The sequence below is a fragment of the Anopheles aquasalis genome, chromosome 3, assembly GCF_943734665.1.
Source record: "Anopheles aquasalis chromosome 3, idAnoAquaMG_Q_19, whole genome shotgun sequence".
NCBI classification, from domain to species: domain Eukaryota; kingdom Metazoa; phylum Arthropoda; class Insecta; order Diptera; family Culicidae; genus Anopheles; species Anopheles aquasalis.
In genome coordinates, this window is record NC_064878.1 from 7,307,501 (window position 1) to 7,310,000 (window position 2,500).

The 2,500-nt window shown below is 44.7% G+C and overlaps 1 protein-coding gene across 2 annotated transcripts in view; it reads right to left on the reverse strand.

Moving 5' to 3' along the window:
- LOC126579246 (uncharacterized) overlaps positions 1-2,500 on the reverse strand; it is a 52,834-nt gene that overhangs the window by 308 nt on the left and 50,026 nt on the right. For both annotated transcript variants that reach the window (XM_050242659.1, XM_050242658.1), the window contains exon 8: positions 1-2,500. This exon is cut by the window's left edge and continues 308 nt beyond it; it is cut by the window's right edge and continues 2,353 nt beyond it. The gene's annotated coding sequence lies outside the window, so the exon portion shown is untranslated.

Genomic DNA, 2,500 nt, shown 5'->3' on the forward strand with positions numbered 1-2,500 from the left:
CTAGGTTGGTTGGTTGGTTGGATTGCCGCGTGGATTGGAGAATCGGTCGTTCTCTTTGCCTCTCGAAGTTTACTCTTCTTCTGCCCCCCACCCGTTGTTTCTGTTGTGTGCAGCTGGAAAACACTGGAAAGGTCGTGGAACTACTACGTGTCGATTGTAGCTTCTCGGGGTTGTTGGTACATCGTTTCGCTTTCGCTTCTCCCTATAGTTCTCCCAGGAGACGCGGTACAAAACTAAAAAGGAAACAAAACAAGACTAAACGGAACTCGGAGTCTGTCTCTGTGTGTATGTGTGTCTGTGTGTACGATGCTGATGCTTTTAATGTTTCCTTTTTTACGATGCTGCAGTTCCGAATGCAGCACCCCTACTGCTGCTGCTGCTGTTGCTGTTGCTCTTCTGCTGATGTTGCTAGTGGACATAACATAGTTGGATTTGATAATTTCTCTATTTTTAGTTATATGCTTCTAGGTTTATAATTTTCATATATATATATATGTTAGGTGTATCCGTCAGAGCTGTATAAAATTATGTACAATCGGGGCTGATTTATCTCTGATCTCAAAACTGAAGCTACATCGTTCCACGCTTCCATTTTGCTACACGCTAAAATCGTTCCAACACCCCCCCGGGGGAAAGGGAGCTTGGCTAAAGAGGACACGCTTATTATGCTGACGTTTAAAGACGACGCCTGCTTGAAAGGGAAAGTGGACCAAAAGGAACCTGACCTGGCGCCTGTTCCGTCGTGTTCCACCGTTTGTTCCTCAACTAATAATAGGAACAGGTTACAGGAAATCATCCAGGATACATTCGAACGAGTCGATCGATTGTTAAAGCTAAAGATTGTTGTTCTACATCTGGCCTGGCGATACGAAAGGAAAACCGTGTGGATAAGCCGTCAACGGAACCGGAACCCGGGACCAGTGCTGATTGCGAATAAGGAAGAGTACCGGACAGCCATCGAGTAATCTACTAAATGCTCATTTACATTAATCTTAAATTTGACTAATTTTCTGCTGTTTTGCTTCTGTTTCTGTTTCCTGTTACTATCCCAATAACTATTCGTATATGGTCGCGTGGTGGTTTGACAAGGAGTTAAGATGGGGAGGAGTAACGGGGGCGCAAGAATACGACGATAGAGGTACACATTTTTTTAGGATGAGATGAGCTTGTTCCTTTTGCGCTTCGTTCGCTCGATCGCTCGATTCCGATATGTTGGACTCCAGACTTCCGGTTCTGGGCCAGTAAATGCTTCATCTACCGTCTTCCTTCCTCTACTAACTGATATTAAGTGTTGCGTGTTGATGATTTCTATTCTTTACTGCTGTTTCCTTCGTTTTTTTATGCGTTTGTCAATAGGTCCTGTAATCCGGTGTGTTCCGATATGTTGGGAATAAATGCATGATATAGTTGACGAGAGGTTTTTGTTTTTCGTGTTTTTTTCTTGCTCTTTCCGTTAGACTAGGAATCGGTTGACCAACAATCCCCTCTCTCTCTCTCTTTCTCTGTCTCTTTCGCATGTCTTGCGGACAAAATTTCGAGTTCGATTCAATTTCACAAATGTATGGCAAGATAGTAAGGAGATGCAAGATGCGTTTAGCTTTTCTTTTTTTAAACGGAAATTCTCTTCCATCCAACTGCTATCATCATAATCAAATGCTGGAGCTGCTGATCACTCTGCTCTGCTGCACACTAACCACGCACACACAAACAAACAAACACAAACACTCACACTGCTATTGTCTCAGTAATCGAGGCGAAGGGATGATGATGATCAAAAAGAATGGAATATCGAGAGTGTTATGCGTTTGTTGCTCCTCGTGTGGTGGTGGTTTCTGCTTTATTTTTTCTTCTAAATTTTGAAATCCAACTCGTGGCCCTCACTGGCCGGAACTGGGCCTGACGACCGGAAACTGGCGGCTGCGTGTGTCTATGGCATCGATTTCGTCGATTTAATCATATCCTTCGCTCGAGAAGAAGTGGTTGTTATAAAGGAGAGGGCACGGGGGCAGGGGATGGAGCGTATATGTGTGTATATATATATATAACTATATATCATCCTCGATCTCTTCAATCGTCAACCTTCTCGTCCGCTCATATAATGTATTCTAGCATTTATCTTGCGTTTATTGTTCTAGTTTCTCTGTGTTGAGTACTCTGTGTGTGGTAAGGTTTCAAAAAGGGATGTACAGCGAAGCCAAAATGAAATCCACTCTCCGATGGCAATTGGTAGAAGCTGACTCGAAGCGAATGGAGTGTGGAAGGCGTGCCGTGCTAGTGCAATGGTGGCCATTACACGAAAACAACAACAAACAAGCCATCTGCGTATGGTGTGCTCGTGGGCATGGGAATGTGGCATGAGTTGTGCGCGCAAAAAACACGGATGGCGGTAAAGAAAGCCTTGAGACCACTGAGGGAACAGGGAACGATACGGGGGATGCGTGTGTATAGCGTGCCCTATTGGCTCGGGCGACTTGGTGCCCCCGATGGTGCCACTCATCGG